Raw genomic sequence first — 22693 nt, 5'->3', positions numbered from 1 at the left:
GACGGGGTTTCACCATGTTGACCAGGATGGTCTCGATCTGCCAACCTCGTGATCCAGCCGCCTCGGCCTCCCAAAGTGCTGGGACTACAGGCTTGAGCCACCACACCCGTCCTGCTCTTTGTTTTTTAAATAAACACTATATAATTGAACTTCTGCAGATAGCTGCAAAGGTTTCAGCCCTTTGCTAGTGAGGTCAATTTTTTTATACGGCCCAAAAGATTTGGGCTCATTCACCTGTTTAGAGAATGGACTAAGGGTTGTTCTCCTGGCCCGCAAAACACAAAGACAACTTCATCACTTCATTGAAGGCAGTTAAAAGACAGGTCCGCTCTATTTTTCCTGGCAAACAGCTGGTTCAATTTAGGGGCAAAGATTTCTCATAGAAACTTCACAAGCCTTTTGTGGAATAATTAGAAATTTATACTTCAGAGAAGAAAGGTATTCACAGATCCTGGTGGGACTTATTTAAGACCTAGACAGTGGTCAAAATTTACTATTTCAATTTGTCTCTTATAGAAGGGAAAACTCACCTAGCATGTGATGAGTGTTAAGAGGTCTATCTAGGGATTGCCTGCAGGTCTCCTGGACCACCTGTGAGTCACCTATGTTTTAACAAAAATGGGAGCTCCCAGCCTCGTTCACTCATTTCTGATACTAAATTCCCATTATACTTTCACTGACATTGGCTTTCAGGCTTTAGGTATAGTTGGAAGAGCACATAGGCTACAGCTCAGAGGGCAAAAGCCAAAGTTATAAGAAAAAGTTAGTCCTTCCCCTCTTTACAGGTGACTGCAGTTTCAGACCAACCACCTGATCCTATGTGGTGATTGCACAGACCTTTTGCTACCTAAGGGAACATTTCACTAAGGGCTGCTGGGTGCAGTTCCTTGAATGTCTGAGCTCTTGACAATGGGATCTGTCTGCACATTACCTTGCATGTCACTCATGCAACAATAACAGCCTATTCTTTGCTTTCTGTTGGTGGACACTGGTTATTTCACTCTCTATTACTGTTGGATTTAGATTGCCACTTCTTCCCCTTTTTGCAAGTTCTAGATTTCCAATTTCTTACGGACTAAATATCTGACCCAATGAATTCTAAATTGCCTACTGTGTTCTACCATGGAATCATAAGTGGAGTTTTACTTCTCAAGGGACTTTTAAGAGCTGGGGCCTTTAAGATCATGTAGATGTAAGCCCTCTAAGTGCAGAGAGAGGGTCTAACTTGTTTATGCATCCTTCCTAATCCCCTTTGTATAAGGTCGATGCTCACAGCAGGTTTTCTGAATGAAATCTTCCAACACTCCACTATAAATGAGGATATTGGGGCTCAAGAGATGGATAAACTTTATTCATCAAATGACTAATTGAAGATCACCTTCAACATCCTACATCCTCCTTCCCGCTAAAGCTTACTATTATTTTAAGACAGCTGAGACTCCACAGCTGCTGAGACACCTCTCTAGCACTTCATGTTTACAACTTCCTCCTTGAGATAAACTTTGCAGCTTCTCCTAGAAAAAATATCTTTAGCCCTAAAATGCACAACTTGCTACGCTGACTGCAGCTTCCTTTTTCTTTTGAAACAGTCTCCTCTTCTTCCTGTGAATGCAGCAAATACTCCATTAAAAGGGAATATCCACTCTCTGCACCCATTTTGGCTTTTTGACATCTTGCCACCTTCCACTTTGTGCCACATGCCAATGATCATTCCCCCAGCTCAGGGAATTCTGTACCTTCTTGCTCAGAGGGCAGGCAGCTTCTCAGCCACAATAAGCTCCCTGCACAGATTCATGCCTCTGAAACTGACATCTCTCTTAAGTAATGTTGGTGCCTCCTCACTCTGGGCTGGCTGGCTTGTCACATCTGTCACCTGAAGGGCTCTCATTGATCTTTGTGTTTGCTTTTCCCCACAACATTGTTCTTGGCTCTTACTCTATCACAGCACCGTGAACCAGGCTGCTCTCGGGTGAGGTTTGATCCTCCCGCGCTCTGCTTCTTTGTGAGGCCAGTGACTGGAATAAAAAGCTTCATGTTTTAAGACAGGGTTTCTTCATCTTGGCACTATTGACATTTTGATCTGATAACTCTTTGTTGTGGGGGTGTCCTTTGCACTGTAGGCTGTTTAACAGCATCTCTAGCCCGTGCCCACTCGATGCCAGTAGCACTCCCACCCCCAAGCTGTGGCCATGAAAGATGTCTCCAGGTGTTGCTGTGTCCCCTCTGGACAAATTTCTTCCTGGTTGAAAACTGCTGCTATACACGGACACAGTCACCTGCTCATGAAACCCAAATACAGAGGACTATACTCTGTGGTTTTCTACTTGTGTGGGAGTCAATTGGAAGAGTCAAGTCAGAGGGAAGCTCTGTGTTCAGGAAACACACACACAAATACAAACTGTCTTTGCAAAAGCACCAGTGAACTTTCTTGAAAAACACAAAAACTTTTTGTTCGTTTCTTTTTTTTTTTTTTTTTTTTTTGAGACGGAGTTTCACTCTTGTTACCCAGGCTGGAGTGCAATGGTGTGATCTTGGCTCACTGTAACCTCCGCCTCCTGGTTCAGGCAATTCTCCTGCCTCAGCCTCCTGAGTAGCTGGGATTACAGTCACGCGCCACCATGCCCAGCTAATTTTTTGTATTTTTAGTAGAGACGGGGTTTCACCATGTTGACCAGGATGGTCTCAATCCCTTGACCTTGTGATCCACCCACCTTGGCCTCCCAAAGTGCTGGGATTACAGGCTTGAGCCACCACACCTGGCCTTGTTCGTTTCTTAGTATACACAGAAGCATGCTGAAGAAGAAGAAGGCATGCCTCTGTGGCTTAGTAAGATGCCATCACATTTTAATGGTGTTTTAGAATTTAATAAAGCATTCTGCATGTATTAGCTCATTTAGGTCCTCAAGGAAGTAAATGGACGTTTATTATTATTGCTTTGTTAAAATCACCCTCTGGAAACTGATTTCAGCAAGTTTAAAAAATTTCTGTACTAGATTTACTTTCTTGCTGGACACATTAAGGACATATATATTTCTTTTTCCTTTGGTTATAAACTGCAAAATGAAATAATTTAATTAAAAAAGTCAAATAGGTTCTATTCTGAGTGGTTCTCACTCTCTCTCTTTTATCCTACCCCAAATGGAAATACTAATTCAATTGCCTCTTATAGGTAAAAAAAATCCCCTTAGTGGTATATAACTAGCAAGGGGCTTTTGCTATTTCAGAAGTTGCTTGGTAGGCATTCTGCATCTCTAATGCCTCTGGGTAATCAGTTCACAAAACAGCAAGTGTCCCCAGCCAGCCCATCATTTCCAGCACTCTCTTCTCATTTGCCTAGTTTTCTTGACCTTTATAAGCTCATCACTGAATGCCTGTTGCAAAGTGTTCTCTTCCCCACTGCTTTGTCCTCCCTTAATCAGACTAAGTGATAGGTTCGATTTGAGGCTTCTCACCCCCAAGAGGATGTTTATCACAAACATCACTAAAATGATCTTATCTTTGGCTCAGTGGGATGATCTGCTACCAGCAGCCCATAATATTAAGATGATGGCTAAGCCCTTCCAGGCAGCTGTGTGCCACCAAGTTTCCTCTGATTGTACGAGGAGTGCTTTGGTGGCAATGACTTGCTCTGCAATATGAGTTGGAGTAGCCCAAGCAGAATCATAATGGGGCTCTAGCAGGCCCAAAGCTATGTTAGAAAAAAAGTTGTTTTAATTTGCCATGTGCTTTTGGATGGGCATAGGTTGAAGACCTGAAATGTGGAATTTGACAAATCAAGTTCCAAGAAAAGAGGCTAAATGTATGGTGGGAAGTATGAAGAATGTGAGAGCCTGGAGTTTGCCCATGATGGGAGCCCTTGTTCTGAGCACATGGAGACACCCAAATGCTTACCTATCTAGCCAGACCTAGTGGGAATGCAGAAAAAATGTAGTCTGGTGATGCTTAGTTTATTCTTACAGACTCTAGCTGCTCAAAGGAGTCCTGTGAAAAACTGGTGAGTCAAAAGACCCTATCTGGACCATCTCATACATAGAACTGCAGACACTATGCTTACCCAGGGTGAACTCAGAGTGAGGCGTAAAGTGGAGCCCGTGATATAACTATCAGAAAGGAAAATCTGCAGAAATTCTCAAGCTTAAACATTCTGGAAGTAATTGTTAAACTCCCTGGCTGACTGAAGAATCCATTATGAAGCCACTTCTTTCTTTTTAACAAACTGAATTCGCTGAAACCAGCTGTCCTACTATGGAGTTAGTTTTCAATTCCTTTTTGACATTCCCAACAAAGACCTTGAAGCTACAATGATTCCTAGACTCTAACTCATGGCTATTAGACAGTGGGCAACCATATCACACACACTGCACATTCCTGCTTGAAATGGACTCATCAGGCATGGGACAGGGTTTAAGGTAAAAGGAATCAATGATGTGAGATCACAGAGATGCTAAATTATATACACAAACTACAAGTGAGCTGCTGCCCTCTTTGCCCTTTCCTCCAAGATAAAAGGCCCCGGCACTTCTGGGTGAAATATTTCCCATCAGAACTTCCCGCGGACCATGATGTCTGCAGTCAGAAGCCAGTGTACAGCCCAGCAGCACAGAATTCAACTGAAACACAATCTTACAACTTGAGAATGCACCCCCTGAGTGATGGATATCAACCACAATCTTCTCTCACATTTACAAAGCCTGGTTCAGTTTACAGAGAGCACTCCGGAATGCTCCATCATTTGAAGTGTAATCTGGGGAGCTGATGTTGATGGAACTGCAGGTAAATGAATGAACATCCAAAGAGGGGGACTGCATGGGCTTTGTCTCCTGAGGGGGCATTGCAGACCGCTAAGGCATCTGGAAGGTGGATGAATTCCACTCCTTAGTAGCTCCTGCTCCAAGGCACAGCATAAGAAAGAGTTGCCTATGATTTCCATCACTTATTTTGTTTTTAGCTAAAAAAAGGGCGTTTGCTGGGTAGGAGCTGATGCTTCCCTGCATGACTTTTTGAGATCACCAGGTGATGTGGAGGAGCAGCTGTGCAGCAGGATTCCTGTTGCAAGCCCTGAGCAAGCTCACAGCCCAGGAGGCAAAGGCTAGCCACGGGCTGATTTTAAACATGCATGAAGCCAAATGCTGACTGCCACACACTTACTTTTTACAATCCAGCTGACTCAGCGCATGAGTCCTCACCACTGGGGAGACAAAGTTCACTTCCTATCCACACCCCACCTGGCCTTGTACACTGGGAAAACCTCACTGCAGAGTCTCAGGGGTGCAGGGATGTTTTCCAAAGTTGGCAGAAATCATCTATGCAAGTGCCCAGAGCCTCAGTGGGCCCACAGGACATGGGCCCACAGGACATAAGTCCACACAGGACGGCCATTTTGCCAGCCAGGCCCAGCCTCCTGTATCTTTTCCTAAAAAGACTAGGAGGCACAGAAGAAAGAGACTGAGTATCATAAGGCTGTTTTCTCTTTGATCCCTAATATATCTGTCTAGCTGTTCTCATTTGTTCTGTTTGCTCACACAACTAAAGCAAGCTCACTATGGAAAAGCTAAAAAAAAAAACCCCACACAGATACATCAAAAGGCAAGATGAATCTGTTCTTCTATTACTTGTAGAAAATGAATGCTTGTCATTTCTCTCTGCATCTATTTATAGATATCAGAAATGCTCTCATAGTCCACATACTCATCTGACCTGCTCTTTACAGTTTGTGAATCTTGAACATCTTCCCATGTCATTAGCTCTAATGACTGTCTGATATTATGTGGAACGTAATGCACAGAGCTGGAGAGTATCTGAAAAGATTAATTAAGATTCCTTCTCCCTGTATTTATGCTTTCTTTCCTTCCACCCCTGTCCCCAACCCTTTTAAGCAGATGATAAGCTCTTTTTCTCTCTGGTTTCTCAACCCAGTAAGGGTCTATGACCAGAGAGAAAAAGCTGCCAGCAAAACACTTTCTGTCTTGGGTTTTGTTTCTAGAAGTCCAAGACAATTGAAGGGGTTAGGTGGGATGACTCTGAGGGCAACACCAGGTGGAAGGAAGTCTTGAAGGATGAAGGGAGAAAGAGATTGATATTAAGAGGCCTTTCAGTCAGGTGCAGTGGTTCACAGCCATAATCACACTGCTTTGGGAGGCCAAGGCGGAAGGATCACTGGAGTCCAGGAATTTGAGACCAGTCTAGGCAACATAGTGAGACCCTGCCTCTATAAATAACTTAAAAATTAGCCAGGCATTGTGGGGTGTGCCTTTAGTCTCAGCTACTTCTGAGGCTGAGGCGGAAAGATCATTTAACCCCAGAATGTTGAAGTTGCAGTGAGCCATGATCACAACACTGCACTCTAGTCTAGGCAACAAAGCAAGGCCTTGTGTATGAGAAAGAAAAGAGAAGAGAAGAAGAAAGGAGAAGAGGGGAGGTGAGAGGAGTGGGAGGGCAGGGAAGGAAAGGGGAAGGAGAGGGAGGGGAAGGGAGGGGAGGGGCAGGGAGGGGAAGGAAAAGGAGAAAGAAAGGAAGGAGGGAGGGAGGGAAAGAAAGAAGGAAGGAAGGAGGGCGGGAGGGAAAGAAAGAAGGAAGGAAGGAGGGAGGGAGGGAAGGAAGGAACCTCTGTGTCCTGTAAAAGCAGGGCCCCAGCGGGCAGCTGGAGCTGAGGGGAATGGTCTGAAGGTGTCCAGATAGACAGGATCCAAGGACAGGGCTCCCAGCTTCAACAAAAAGACCTTTATCCCACTGTGGCCTGGGGTCAGTAGAGAGCCCCACAACTGCAGGGGCCATTGTAAAAAGAAGATTATAATTACACCCCTCCCACCTTAATCCCCTTTCCCCTTTCTGTGGCATTGAAGACAGTCCCAGAATCTTGTCAGGACCTGAAGGCAGAGCAGGTTGGGTCTTCAAAATAACCAAGATCACCTTTTCCACCAGCCTAGAAGTTCGTAGGACATGAATCCTGAATTAGGTCAAGTCAGAGCCAGTAAAGGAAACGAGAGTTCTCGTGGGGCCAGTCCTGCAAATGAACAGTCAATGAACTTGTATTGAGCCCATCCCATAATGTTCAACATAAAAAGTAGTTTCCGTCTTTCCACCATTTGATATTCTTAGCCTTACCTGTTATTTTATCATATGATTAATTTCTTTTTTTCTTTTCTTTTCTTTTTTGAGACAGAGTCTTGCTTTGTCATTCAGGCTGGAGTGCAGTGTCACGATTTCACTGCAACCTCCATCTCTCAGGTTCAATCAATTCTCCTGCCTCAGCCTCCCAAGCAGCTGGGATTACAGGCACTCGCCACAAAGCCTGGCTAATTTTTTTTTTTTTGTATTTTTAGTAGAGATAGGGTTTGACCATGTTGGCAGTGCTGATCTTGAATTCCTGACCTCAAGTGATCTGTCTGCCTTGGCCTCCCAGAGTGCTGGGATTACAGGTGTGAGCCACTGCGCCTGGCCTGATTAATTTCATTATGAAATTTCACTTACCATTTCATCTTTCTAACTTTTTCACCTAACTTAAAAAAAATTATACATGTGTATCTAATTTTATATGATCTCTCTCTATATATATAATTTTGTATTATCTATCTATTTTTAAATATAGACAGTGTCTCACTCCATTACCCAGGCTGGTCTCAAACTCCTTGTCTCAAATAATTCTCCTGCCTTGGCCTCCCGAACTGCTTGAACTACAGGTGTGAGCCACTGCACCTGGCCAACTTTATGTGTTTACTCTTAACGTTTGATATTTTCATTCAGCCTTTATACATGGCAAGTGGAAAGTACAGGCACCAGCGGCTATAGAGAAGTAGACATGAGCCCCACTCAGGAGGATGGGTCTTGTCCTCCCTCCAGCTGATCCTACAGGTACCATGCCAACCACCCAGAATAGGCCCATGTTCTTTTCAGGGAGAGACAGAGAGGAAAGGCCACCTAGGTGTAGGCAAAGCACAGACTAGAGGTTATCAACAGGTTAACCTCTACTCCTCCAAGTTATCAACAGGTTCAGCCTTCCTCACAAGCACCTGATCTGCTGGAGCAGTGGGGCTTCCCCCCATTCCAGGTTATCTGGCCCCTTTATGAGGAAACGTGTGGCCCAAGATACCCTTGCCATTATTCCCATCTATCTCCTGCACTTGGGCTTGGCAGGGCAAAAGGGCGACTGCTAGTAGAAGTTGGTCTTCAGAAGTCTCAGGCAGGGACAAGCCCTCATCTCATGGGGTAGTCTCAAGAGCCACCTGTTATGGAGAACTGATTTGGTGGGGGCAGAAGTCGGACGCTGTGTGCTGAGGTGAGGTGGAGGCTGAAGAAGTAAAGACTCCTCTTTGGGAAGGTAGAAGAGACAGATTGGACAGTAACTATAGCAGATATGGTTCAAGAGATTTTTGGGGGGCCAGGCATGGTAGCTCACACCTGTAATCCCAGCACTTTGGGAGGCCAAGGTGGATGGATCACCTGATGTCAGGAGTTCATGATCAGCCTGGCCAATGTGGCAAAACTCCATCTGTACTAAAAATACAAAAATTAGTCAGGTGTGGTAGTGTGTGCCTTTAATCCCAGCTGTTCGGAAGGCTGAGGCAGGAGATCGCTTGAACCCAGGAGGCAGAGGCTGCAGTGAGCGAAGATCACACCATTGCACTCCAGCCTGGGTAATAGACTCCGTCTCAAAAATAATATTTTTTAATATTACTATTTAATAATATATTTAATAATAATCTCAAAAAAGGATTTATTTGGAAGAAGAGAGTAATGTATTTCTAGGCAGAGAGGAAGCAACATAAAAAGAGAGAAAAGTTGAAACTATGATCCCAATTGACGGTCTGGAGCAAGAGCGTGCTGGAGATGAGTGAAAATGAATCCAAGGACTCATTTTTCAGATTCATTCTTGTCTTCCTTATTCTAGAGGCTGCTGGCTTCTTGTGTCACTTTCTCTTATTTATCACTTATTAAGAACATCATAATAAAGTAGGCAAAACAAAATTTTTGAGTCCCAACAGAGTCAGAATCTACCCATCCACCCTGCACATTAGTAAGTACAATAGTCCTGCAACAGTGGAAGCTCGGCAGAAGGGCAGAGAGAAATCTGAGGTTCAGAAAGCCAGAGGTAGGCTGAAAAGCAAAGACTTTAAATGCTCAGCTACCTCAAAATGAGCAAAGGAATCTCTGAAATCTCCAACATCTGCTGGCTTCATGGGAAATTGTAAAGGAAATCCCTAGAGTCTCAGCAGCATTAGAACCTCCATCCTGGTGGAAGAGAAAGTCTTGATTGTGCCCTTCAAACATTTGAAACCAGTTATGAACGGAATCAAACAGAAGTTGCCACCTAGCCCGGACCCAGCTCAACTGTGAATTAGTCTTAGTACCCAACAAGGGGCGTGACAGGAGAGATACAAGCTCTTCTCTGTGGGTGAATGTTCTTTACTTCATTCTCTATTGTTCTTCTACAGAAAATGTTCAGCATACAGTAAAAAGTTATAAGAAATACAAACACACACACGCAAAGAAAATATGACACACAGTCAGCAGGGAAACAGAGTAAACACAGAGATGACTTAGATGTTGGGATTCTCGGGAAGAGACTTTAAAATAACTGGCCAGGCACAGTGGCTTATGCCTGTAATCCCAGAACTTTGGGAGGCTGAGGCGGGTAGATCACTTCAGGCCAGGAATTCGAGACCAACTTGGCTAACATGGTGAAACCCCATCTCTACTAAAAATACAAAAATTAGCCAGGCATGATGGTGCACGCCTGTGATCCCAGCTACTCAGTAGACTGAGGCATGAGAGTCACTTGAGCCTGGGAGGCGGAGGTTGCAATTGGCAGAGATTGCGCCACTGCACTCCAGACTGGGTGACAGAGTGACTCTATCTTAGAATATATTAATTAATTAAATAAAATAACAATGTCAAATGTGTAAATCTCCATCAGTTCACTCAGATATTTACCTCTTCCTCTAAACTTGAACAGAAAGATGAAAACTATTTTTAAAATGGAAATACTAGAAATAAAAGAACATACTCTTATCAGAAATGATAAACTCCGTCAATAGGTTTGACAGTAGTGAGCACATCAGGGGATTAGTGAAATGGATGATAGGTCAACAGAAATGATCTAAACTGAAACACAAAGAGAAAAGGAAAGGAAAAGGAAAACACCAGAAAGGGAGCTTCCAGTGTCTGTGGAATAATATTAAATGATCCAACAGAGATCTCAAGGTAGGATCAGATGAAGAGAGAGAGAGAATTGGCCAGAAGAATTTGTAGATAGATAGATAGACAGACAGACAGACAGACAGACAGACAGATAGATAGATGATAGATAGATAGATGATAGATAAATAGACAACTGATAATTGCCCAAAATTGATGGAAGGTGTAAACTAATTAATTTAAAAAGCTTACCAACCCAAGAAGGATAAATAATACAAAGCAAACTACACTTAGGCACATTATGATTGAACTTCTAAAAAATAAGATGAAAAGAAAGTTAAAAGCAGCTAGAAAAAAAGAAAGAGGATTACACACAGGGGAACGACAATACAAATGGAAGTTGTGTTGTTTCTGCTTTTTCATCAGAAACAGTAGAGGTCAGAACACAGGATAAGGTCTTTAAAGTTCTGGTTTTAAGAAGCAAAGGAAAACAAAATAACAAAGCAAAATTGTCCATATATAAGGATAAGAATTCTTATCCAGCAAAACTATTTGTCAAAAATAATGATAGAATAAAGACATTTTCAAATAAACAAAGACTGAAAGGTCTCCAACAAACCCAAACTACAAGAAATGCTCAAATAATGTATTCACCTAGATAGGAAATAATACTCACAGAAGCTGCTGTCAGCATCTAGAAATGAAGAGAGCTTCAGAGAGGATAAACATCTGGTATTCATTTTTTTAAACTTTTAAAAAATTTTAAGATACATACCCAGATATACATACATATATATGTATATCTGGGTATGTATATATTACATATATATATATAGTAAATATATATATGTACATATTACATATATATGGCAAACATATTACATATATATGGTAAATATATATATGTACATAATACATATATATGGTAAATATATATGTATAAAAATATATATATATTTTTTAAAGATCATCAACTGTTTAAGGCAAAATAATAATAGCATATTGTGGCAGTGTATATATAAGGGTCTTACCTTGTTCATGAATTCACATATTATCATTTGAAGACAGACCATCCTAAGTTAGAGATGCACACTGAAAAAACATTCAAAGAAGTATAGCTAATAAGTCAATATAAGAGATAAAATGAAATAATAAAAATATTTGATTAATCCAAAAGGAAGCAAAAAAAAAAAAAAAAAAGGATAAGAATAGCTTGGCCCACTAGAATGTCTTGGGAAAAAACGTTAAGACTGTCAAGACCAAGGAAGCAACTGGAACATACATTTCTGGTAGACATATAAAATATGTGTGCTTTGTATAACTATTTGGACGTTTCTTAATAAGGTTAAATATACATCTATGTTATTACTCAAAACTTTCCTCTTGGGTATTTACTCAAGAGAAGTGAATACATTTGAACACACAATGAGACTTGTACAAATACATTCATAATAATCAAAATCAGGAAATGATTCAAACGTCCATTAATAGGAGAATCAATAAACAAATTGTTTCACGTCCCTTACAGCTGGACACAACTCAGCAACAACAATGACACAAATGAACTGCTGACCACACAACCACAACATGGTAAATCTCAAACGTGTTGCAGGAAAGAGTTCAGATAATAAAAGAGTGCATACTATATGATTCTATTTATACGAAGTTCTAGAAAAGTCAAAACTAATCAATAAAGATACAAATCAGAAATTTATTACCTTCAGGAGAAAACTAACTAGAGAGAGGCATGATAGAATTCTCTAGGATAATAGAAATGTCCTATCTTTTTTTGGATTGTGGTTACACAGATTTACACAATTGTCAAAATTCATTAAACTGATGGACTTTGAGTTGGTGCATTTTATTGTATTTGTGTTTCAGTGTAAAAAATGATAATAAACCTATCTCTCCCTAGTACTATAATACTGTTAATAGGAAGTTCTATTGACAAAGATGTTTGCAGAATTTTAGAGAAGTCAGAATTAAAGGTTTGAAAGCAATAGTGGTAAAATGTTTTTATTTTTCAAGTCTGATTCTGAAAATACATATCAAAACTGGAAAATCACCATTAATACTGTCCTTGCTGGTGCACGTTGGATGAAATCTCTCAGTTCATACATCAGGCTGAATCAATGTATAGTTTGCATTTTGTGATCAATAATACTAATTATAATGATAGCTAGCATTATTTCCCATTTTATGAGCATTATCTCATTTCATCCTTACCAGGGTCTCCTAAAGTGATGGCATTTTTATTCCCATTTTCTCAATAAGGAGCCTGAAGCTCAGCATGGCTATGTTATTTGCCTGGGGAAAATAGTAGATATAAAACTCAAATCCAGCTCTGCCTGTGTCCACAGCTGAGTTCTTAATCACTATGTAGTACTAAACTAAAAGTATTTGGAATTTTATTTTAAATGTAACTGAGTTCGGGAGGGATACATGATATTTAAAGAAATCAAATGAATAGTATTTTGGGTAAAACGAAACAACTTTGTAATGTGATGGATCATATTCTCTGTCACATAAATTAATATTTTCAAATCCATTTCTCATGATGGAACATGTTATGCAGCCATGGCTGGAAGGGAGAAATAGCATCTGTCCTTGCACAGAGATCCTTCTTTAATTAGGCTGAATAGCAAATACTCAAGAGAAGCAGGTCTCCCCTTTCAAGAAACTTGACTATAAAATATACTCAGTAACTGTGGTTTATGTCCCACCCATTAGAACTGTGGCATGTGGCAGGCAAAGTAGGAAAATGTCACTTTGGGGGAGCATATTGTTATTCCTAATTAAATCAGCGTGTGGCTGAGGCAGAAGGATACTGAGTGGCCAGCTAGAAACCCCTGCCAGAGAGAAAGAGAGGCAGAATGGATGAAAGATGGAAGGCCGGGTTTAGTAAAAAGCACAGGGACAAGATGTGAAGTGGGAAGTCTTGGTGGCAAGGCAGGAGGAGCTCCTCTGCCATCTCAACTGGGCACCAGTACTGGAATGAAGGGTCTCAGCTGGTTCATTCTGTCCTCGCATTTCTCAGCTCAAGATGTAGAGGCCTAGGGAAGGGAGTCCAAGTGGCCACATTTGGATGAAGAAGCTGCACTGAGCTTAGAGAAATGGTACCCTCGTGGTCCCACCAAAGTAGATCGTACAGGTATGGAGAGAGCAGTCTTCCTTCCCCAAAACTCTGTGCCACTGTTAGGAAAAGAGAATGATGCCAAGCTGCCACAGATCACAAGTGTTCACATCTGCCATGGTGGTGCAGGAGTTGGAGTGTATGTGCTTGAGCCCTGGCTATTGCATGAGTGAGTGTGTTGGGGCGGGGAGAGAGGATAGATCCTCTCTTTTTAGGAAGTGGACAGAATAGCAGCCCCTGCCCTCGGGTGCTGCTGTAAATGTGGATTGGATAAAATAAAATGAAATTGAATTAAGTTGAGGACTATTGATTTCAAAAAGGGATAAGCAAACATACTTTAGTATTTATCGAAGTGTGGCCAATGGACAAATTGCATCAGAATTACCTGGAAAGCTTGTTTTGAAAAAGTCATTTATTTATTCATTTATTGAGCAAATAACATATTGATTCCTTCTATGTGATAGGCATAGTCTAAGGAGCTAAGAGCAAAACAAGGCAGACATCACTGCTAACCTCTTGGAAGCTTCAGTGTCATGAGGAAAATGGTCAAAACTTAAAATTCTAATGATGAAGTAAAATTCTAATGATGAAGTAAAACACTTGGTGGGACCTCTGTGTTTCTGCCAGATGTAGCACTTGATAAAATGTATACAAGACAGAAGTAAAATAGTCACACATTATGATGTTACTATAAAAAAAGCAATTTGCTTGCTCAGAAAGAGATCAACAGTGAGGGGCTTTTGGAGAAGACACCGTTTAAATGGAGTATCCAGCAAACACCTTCCTGATGAGACATTTAAATGCCTGAGCCCTATGCTGGATCCACAGAGTTAAGCCATGTGAATTAGTAGAAGGTGACCACTTCCTTTCCTAAACATTCATGTAAGTTAAATGTTTTTTTTAAAGAAATATTAATATTTCTTTTGTTTTCTTCCAAGAGGACTATTTAACTTACATGAATGTTAAATAGTTATCTCTCCTGCCTGGGCACATGAAAAGGATATGCCGAGCCAAGTGACTGCTTCCAGCCAATGAACCGTGATGAGAAATCACATGCGTCTTATCTGGCTTGAGGCACCTATGACTCCAGCACCTTATCTGTGCTTCCTTAGAGGCACTAGAAGCCATTGAGAGCTAGCAATGTCACAAGGCAGTGGAGCCTCTGTCAATCTGAGTCTCTGAGAAACTCAGGGGTGCCTTTCCACTTTCTACCAGCCCACACTTGGCAGGTATGAGTGAGAAATGAAATTGGCTTAAGCCACTGATATCATTTGTCACAGCAACATACCTGAGCATTGTCCTAATAAGAGTATGAACTGTGCCTCCTTCCCCAAAACCCACTGGTTATAGAAAACAAAATAAAGCAAAAACCAAAGCAATCAATTATAGGAGATCAGTCAGAATGGTGGGAAAAAAGTATAGATAGATACAAACCTTCTTGAAAGTCTGGAAGGTTTTGCAAAAGCCTTGGGAGGAGGCTATGGCTGAAGTCAGCCTAATCCTCTTATCTTGGGGCTAGGGATAAGGGCAGGTTACAAGGGAATGTAGAGGAGTTTATCTAAATAGTTTACTTGAGACCTTTGTCATTTAATCTGTACATCACTGGCTTACAGTGGCCGCTGCTGACTGGCAAACCTGTGTCAGTGTGTGTCTTTCATCCACTGCTTGGTCAAGTCTACCAGTTGGACTCAACAATCAATCAAACAAAAACACCTAGAGAGCTACTGAGATATATACTATATTGTGTTCATAACAATATCTAAACCTTATTGATCATTAAATATATGCCTGACTCTGTGTTAAATAATTTGCCTGTGTAGTAGATTAATTTAATGAGCTGGACTTGGTTAAAAGCAAGCCAAAAACAATTTAATCTTTAGCCTATTTACTACTCCTGAGTACTGTGGTTGGATTCATTTCTTCCCACTTTGTGGCTGGCATCATAGCTTCAGAAGGACCTACAGCTTTTCTGATCACCAACAGGTAATAAAAAGCTGAATTTCTTCCAATTAAAAAATTCCAGAACCTCACTCAATTAAAAATGTCACCCGATTCTGTTTTAGGCTCCCCTAGACTTAGAAAGTGGGTAGAAGATGTGAGTTTGGCTTTTTCACAATTTTAGTTTACATATGAGTATGTAGTTAAATTCCTGATGAAAATATCATCTAAATGCTCTCTGGGTTTAAATATTTAAGAAGTGTCATCACTTGAGAATGACAGATGATATTCAATTTGTATTCAATATCTTTAAGCAGTAATCACAAAAAGTCAAATTTTATTTTGTTATTGTCACAACTTGCAGGGGTTAGAGAAATATTGACTGCCAACTACTTTCCTGAGTTTAATTTTGTTACTCTTACAGAACAATTCGCCAGCCGTATGACAACTACTAAATGGAGATTTTACATTGTTCCCCCAACTAATTTTATTTTACTATTTATGTAAAAATTTTCTATTTGTGATTCTGTTTGTAATTCAAAAGCTTTCAAAATCTGAATCAACTTATAATATTTTCTGTCCTTATTATTTCAAGAAACAAGAGTATATGTTTGACTTCCGTTTCATTTTGTTATTTTTTTGGTCATGAAAATGCCATATAATTTGAAGGAGGGCACATTTAACATTAATATTCAGTAGACTCATTTTCATGAGAAAGTATATAATAGGAAGAGGAAACAGAATAAAATATTACTCTGAGATGATGAATCATCTGATGCTACCTCCTCCGGTTGGTTTACTATTGCAGTTGTCAGTCTAGATGCTGTGGTCAAAAGGATTTTTATGTAATTTAAACACATCCTCTGTTCTCAGAAATGTGATAACAATTTTACATCTTCTATTTTACAAGCAAAGTGGAAGAGGCTCCTGATGGAGAGGAAATGAATGTTTAGTCTAGGCAAATACATAACTGCTCTGTTAGAAACACCTCCATCCAGAAAGATAAATTAATGTACACATTTTGACAGCATCTGCTTGAATAAAATACATGTTGAAGTAGAAATTGAATAAAATATAAGCTCTGAAATTAAAATCCAGAGATATATTTGTATCAAAATTTCTTCTTTATCCCGCTACAGCCAAAAATTACGGCACAGAAATGACCAGAGAACCTTACCCTCAGAAGGTGATGCTGGTAAAAACATTCAGCACTTTGGTACTGGGCACAGTGGCTCATGCCTGTAATCCCAGCACTTTGAGAGGCTGAGGCAGGTGGGTCACTTGAGGTCAGGAGTTTGAGACCAGCCTAGCCAACATGGTGAAACCCTGTTTCTACTAAATATACATATGTACGTATTTATACAAAAATTAGCCAGGTGTGGTGGCAGGCATCTGTAATCCCAGTTACTCGGGAGGCTGAGGCAGGAGAATCACTTGAACTGGGGAGGCGAAGGTTGCAGTGAGCCAAGATCACACCATTGCACTCCAGCTCTGGGTGACAGAGAAAGACTATGTCTCAAAAAAAAAAAAAAAAGAAAAAAAAATCAGCACTCTTGGAATGATGGCAGAATAGGAAATATCAGGCTCCTCTCCTCTCCTCCACAGAAAGTTCATCTAGCAGCTATCTACAGATGAGAACACTCTCTTGAAAACCTCAACAAACCTCTTCCACTTTGCTTGTAAAATAGAAGATTTTTCAGCTGATAAGAAAATCTCAGTTCTGAGAACAGAGGACATGTTTAAATTACATAAAGATCCTTCTGACCAAGGCATCTAGATCGACAACTGCAATAGTAAACTAACCAGAGGAAGGAGTTAGCATCATATCATTCATCCTCTCAGAGTACATTTTTTAAATAACCTCTTCCTTTTGAAAACCTCAACCTCAATTTGGAGAAAAGCCTGAGACATCCACATCATAGGCAAAATTGAGCAAATTCAAATTAGAAGTGTAAGAAGAATGAGTTCTCTGTAACCATGCCTCTCCTGCCCCCTCCCTAAAGTCAACACGGTGCCAGATGGAGAGAATTTCCCTGGGGTCACAAATTCTACAAGGGGAAAGGAGAACCAGAGACAGTCATCTAGCTTCACTAGCATTCTGAGGCACTTCCCAGGAAGCCCACTCTCCTCTCACCTCATGGGAACCACTAGGGGAAACAGCATGACTTGACTGCTCAGGGGTCAAATAGAAACAAAGAAAGTTACTAGCACATGGATCTTTGTGGTACCTCTGTGTTTCTGCCAGATGTAACCCTTGATAAAAGGTATTAGCCAACCTCATAGTGTGCCACACAGAGCTGAGCTGCTTGCCTTCAGAAGCATGGTGGGAAGCACAATCCTGCTTTGGCCCCCACTCTGCTAGTTTTCCCACTCAGCCTCATAATCTACTCCAATGTACCATCCAGAGAGGGAGATTCCTACCTTCATTAATTTCAGAGAAGCAAAGGGCCTAGAATGGCTTGACCTGGGAAGATAAGTAGTGGCTCAACACAGCCAAAACCCTGACCCAACAACCTGGTGTAGACAGGGAAATTCCTACTTCCATGGATTTTTCTGAAATCTAGAGGCCAGTCCTGCTTGATCCAGGAGGTCAAGCAGCTGCTCGACTCAGTCAAAAGCCCACCCCACAGCTCCAGCTAGACAAGGACACAATCCTCAACTTCATATCTCTAAGAAACATAACCCAAAGTTCTGCTTGTCCAGAGAAGTGACCTTTTCTAAACTTGAAGCCCAACCTGCAGCTCTGTCCAGCTGAAGATTCCAAATACTGGAATTGTCCAGCTAGGAGATGCATCTTCTGACAGGCCTGACCAGAGACCATCACAGTACCCAGCCAGCAGCTCTGCCTAATAGTAGAGCCAGCCTGTGGTCTCACTGGTCAGTGGAGCTCAGCCAGTAGTCCCATTGGACATCAGAGCAAAGGCAGTGGCCCAACCATCTAGAGAACCCACAACAAGTTCTGCCTGTCTGGGGTCATCAGCAGCAGGCCCTTCCAAGAATCATGGACTAGACTAAGTAGGGAAACTCTATCCCCACAAGAAGACATCTGCAAATGTCAGAAGAGGGACCTGTTTCTTCAAATGCACAGACAACACAAGGGCACAAGGATTACAAAGAATCAGAGAATCATGCCACCTCCAAAAAAAACTTAGCTGCAATAATGAATGCTTCCCAAAATAAAGATCTATGAAATGACTGACAGATAATTCAGAATAATATTCATAAAGAAGTTCAGCAAACCACAAGAATATACAGAAAGGTTAGTGAAATTTAGAAAATAATACGCAAAAGAGTGACAAGATTCATGAAGATCTAGAAACCATAAAAAAGAACCAGATAGAAATCCTAGAGATAAGGAAAACAAAAACTTAACTGAAAAAATTAATTGAAAACTTCTATAATAGACTCAAGCTAGCAAAAGAAAGAATTGATGAGCAGGGAAACAGAACATTTGAAATTATCCAGTCAGAGGAGCAAACAGACAAAAGAATGAGTAAAGCCCCTGGAAATTATGGGACACCATTGAGAGACCAAACCTGTGTGTAATAGGAGTAGCCTTTGGAAATTATGAGACACCAACAAGAGACCAAACCTATGTGTAATAGGAGTTTCAGGAGAAGAAAGAGGAAAATTGCCAGAAGGCATATTTAAAGAAATAATGGATGGAAATTTCCATAATCTGGGGTAGATGCCAATGCCTAGGTATGAGAAGCAGAAGTCTCCAAATTCAACCAAAAGACAAATGTACCAAGACATACAATAAAAAAATAAATAATAAATAAATCAAAAAGAGGGCTGGGTGCAGTAGCTCAAGTCCCGGAGGTTGAGGCTACAGTAAGCCATGATCACACCTCTGCATGCCAGCTAGGGTGACAGAGCTAGACCCACTCTCCAAAAAAAAAAAAAAAAAAAAAAAAAGAAAAGAAAAGAAAGAGAAACCACAGTAAAAAGAAAATATGAAAAATTCTGAAAGCAGCAACAGAGAAGAAGCATATCACGTACAAAAGAGTGTCAGTGTGACTATCAGCAAATTTCTCAGCAGAAACCTTACAGGCCAGGAGAAAATGGAATAATATTTTCAAAGTGCTGATGAAAAAATAAAAAAGCATCCAAATGATTAATACAAAAACATTTGAAAGAAAAAACATACTAGTACTTGCAATTACATGGTCAGATTTAGAATGCTCTTACACTGTAACAATGATGCTTAAATTACTTATACCTTTATTATAAAGGCTAAAAGATAAAACTATTTTTAAAACTAAAATGATTTATTAAGGGGTATACAGTATAGAAAGATGTAAATTGTGGCAGTAAAAGATCAAAATGTGGTGGGGGTTAAATGTAGACTTTTTTATGGCACCCACAGTTAATTTGTTATCAGCTTACAATAACCTGTTATATCTATAGGAGGGTTTATGTAAGCCTCATTATAACCACAAAACAAAAACCTATAATAGACACATTAAAAGTAAAAGGTAAGAAATCAAAACATAATACTAGAGAAAATTACTTAACCACAAAGGAAGATAGTAAGAGAGAAGAAAGGAAGAAAAAAATCTACAAGACAACTGGAAAACAATTAACAAAATGATACTAATAGTCCTTACCTATCAATAATTACTTTGAATGTAAATTAATTAAATTCTCCAATTCATAAAGTGGCTAACCAATAAACAAGCAAGACCCAAATGTATGCTGCCTACAAGAGATTTACTTCACCTGTCAGAACACACAGACTGAAAGTGAAGAAACGGAAAAAGATTTTCCATGCAAATGAAAACCAAAAAAGAGCAAAACTAACTATATTTAGATCAGATAAAATGGAATCAAATTAGAAACTGTAAAGAGAGACAAAGAAGGTCATGATATAATAATAAAAGGAGTCATTCAGCAAGAGAATGTAACAATTGTAAGTATATGTGTATCCAACATCAGAGGACCTACATACAAATGCCTGTCAACTTACAATGGAGTTACAGCAAACCCATAATACACTGAAATACTGTAAACTGAAAGTGTGTTTTAAACTTACAATATTTTCCATCATTAGTCAAGGAGTGTACTGAATGTGACTCACTTTCATACCATCATGATGTCAAAAAATTGTTAAGTCATATCACTGTACCTCAGGGATGGTCTGTATATAAAGCAAATACTAACAGATTTGAAGGGATAGGCCTTTTGAAATACAATAATAGCAGTAGACTTCAACACCCCACTTGCAGCAACGGATTGATCATCCAGACAGAAAATTAACAAGGAAACATTGAATTTAAACTGTACTCTAGACCAAATGGACTTAACAGACATTTGTAGAACATTCCATCCAGCAGCGGCAGAATACGCATTCTTGCCAATTGCACGTGGAACATTATTCAGGATAGATTATATATTAGGCTATAAAACAAATCTTAAACAATTTAAGAAGATTGAAATTATATATTTTCTCCTGTCCACAATAGTATAAAACTAGAAATTAATAACAGGGGAGAACTTCCAAAATTTTACAAGTACAGGGAAATTAAACAACATGCTCTTGAACAACCAATGGGACAATAAAAACTTAAAAGGAAAATTTAAATATGTCTTCAAACAAATGAAAATGGAAACACAACATACCAAAACCTATGAGATATAGTAAAAGCAGGTCTAGGAGGGAAGCTTATAGCAATAAATGCCTATATCAATAAAGAAAAGGGATTTCAAATAAACAACCTAACATTGTACTTCAAAAAACTGGGAGAAAAACCTAAAACCAAAATTAAGAGAAAAAGGGGAAAAATGAAGATATGAACAGATATAAATAAAACAGATGAAAAATTATGCAAAAGATTAATGAAATTAAGAGTTTGTTATTTGAAAACACAAAATTGGCAAACCTTAGTCAAAATAACTAAGAAAAAAGAGAGAAGGCTCAAGTAAATAAAATCAGAGATAAAAAGGAAACATTGCAACTAATACCACAGAAATTCAAAGGATAATAAGAAACTATTATGAACAATTACATACCAACAAATTGGATAACCTAGAAGTGGATAAATTTTTGTACCCGTACAACCTACCAAGATTGAATCAAGAAGAAATAGAAAGTCTGAATAGACTAACAATGCATAATGAAACTGAATCAGTGATTTAAAAAAAAAAGTCCCCCATCAAATAAAAGGCCAGGACCTTATAGAAGTCAGAATTCACTACTTAAGCCTACAAAACATTTCAAGTAAAACTAATACAATTCTTCTCACACTATCTCAAAAGATTAAAGATGAATGAATACTTTCCTCAAACTCATTCTATGAGGCCAGCATTACCCTGATACAAAAATCTAACAAGGACACAGTGATACAAGAAAATTATTGACCAATATCCCTGATGAACACAGATGCAAACATTTTCAACAAAATACAGTCATGCATCCCTTTACAACAAGGACATGTTCTGAGAAATATGTAGTTCAGTGATTTCATTGTCATGCAAACATCATATACTTAAACACACCTAGAGGGTATAACTCACTACAAACCTAGGCTACACAATATAGTCTATTGTGCCTAAGTGACAAATATGCAAAGAATGTTACTGTAATAAACACCATAGGTAACTGTAACACAATGGTACATATTTGTATATCAAATCATAAAAAGGTACAGTAAAAATATGATATTATAGTCTTATGGGACCACTGTCATATATGTAGTCTATCATGGACTGGAACATTGTTATGCAATACAGGACCCTACAAGCAAACCAAATTCCAAAGCACATTAAAAAGATTAGTTCCCATGAACAAGAGGATTCATCCAAGGGATGCAAAGATAGTTCCATATATGCAAATCAATAAACATGATATACCACATTAAGAGAATGAAGCACAAAAATCATTTGTTTATTTCAATAGATGCAGAAACAGCATTTGGCAAAACTCAACATTCTTCATGATAAAAACTCTAATCAAATTAGATATAGAAAGAATGTATCTCAATACAAAAAAAAAGATCATTAATGACAAATCCACAGATAATATACCGAATGGAGACAAGTTAGAAGCTTTTCCTCTAAGACCTAGAACAAAACAAGAATGCTCACTTTTATCACTTCTATTTAGCATAGTATTAAAAGTCTTGGCCAGAGCAAGAGAAATCCCTTTTGTTTCTTTCTCTTAGGCATGAGAGATGGAAAGGCATAAGAGATTGGAAAAGATGAAGTTATTTTTTCCATGTTTGCCGATGACATAATCTTATATATGGAAAACTCTAAAGACTCCACTGAAAACCTACTAGCACCAATGAACAAATTCAGTAAAGTTACAGGATACAAAATGAACATACAAATTCAGTAGAATTTCTATACACTAATAGCATATTAACTAAAAAAAGAAATCAAGAAAGAATTTATTTATAATAGCTATCAAAAAATACTCAGGAATAAATTTATCCAACAAGGTGAAAGATCTCTAAACTGAAAACTATTAAACATCAAAGAAAGAAA

Source organism: Callithrix jacchus, chromosome 12 (genome assembly GCF_049354715.1).
Source record: "Callithrix jacchus isolate 240 chromosome 12, calJac240_pri, whole genome shotgun sequence".
In the NCBI taxonomy this organism is placed as follows: Eukaryota; Metazoa; Chordata; class Mammalia; order Primates; family Cebidae; genus Callithrix; species Callithrix jacchus.
The sequence above is the reverse complement of the archived record's forward strand: the minus strand, read 5'-3'. Positions refer to the sequence as shown.